Source organism: Myotis daubentonii, chromosome Y, assembly GCF_963259705.1.
Source record: "Myotis daubentonii chromosome Y, mMyoDau2.1, whole genome shotgun sequence".
Lineage (NCBI taxonomy): Eukaryota > Metazoa > Chordata > Mammalia > Chiroptera > Vespertilionidae > Myotis > Myotis daubentonii.
Genome location: NC_081862.1, coordinates 1,931,439 through 1,932,039, shown reverse-complemented (window position 1 = coordinate 1,932,039; position 601 = coordinate 1,931,439).

The following is a 601-nucleotide window of genomic DNA, read 5'->3' as shown; positions in this document are numbered from 1 at the left end:
ACACACATAGGGCTTCTCTCCTGAGTCTGTCCTCCGGTGAATGATTAGAGTTGACTTATCTGTAAAGCCTCTCCCACACTCCCTGCACACATAGGGCTTCTCTCCTGAGTGTTTCTCTGGTGTGTGATGAGAGATGACTTCTGTGTAAAGCCTCGCCCACACTCCCTGCACACATAGGGCTTTTCCCCTGAGTGTGTTCTCTGGTGTTTGATGAGACTTGACTTATCTGTAACGCCTCGCCCACACTCCCTGCACAAATAGGGATTCTCCCCTGAGTGAGTCCTCTGGTGTCTGATGAGAGATGACTTCTGTGTAAAGCCTCGCCCACACTCCCTGCACACATATGGCTTCTCCCCTGAGTGTGTCCTCTGGTGTCTGATGAGATGTGACTTCCGTGTAAAGCCTTTCCCACACTCCCTGCAAATATATGGCTTCTCCCCTGAGTGTGTTCTCTGGTGTGTGTCGATATGTGACTTATCATTGAAGCCTTGCCCACACCCTCCATGATTGATTGTTACAATTTTTGACATTCTTACTCCCACAGATAATTTGCCTGTGTTCTTTGGATTTACGTCCTGGCCTGTGCTGGGCTCTTCCTCCA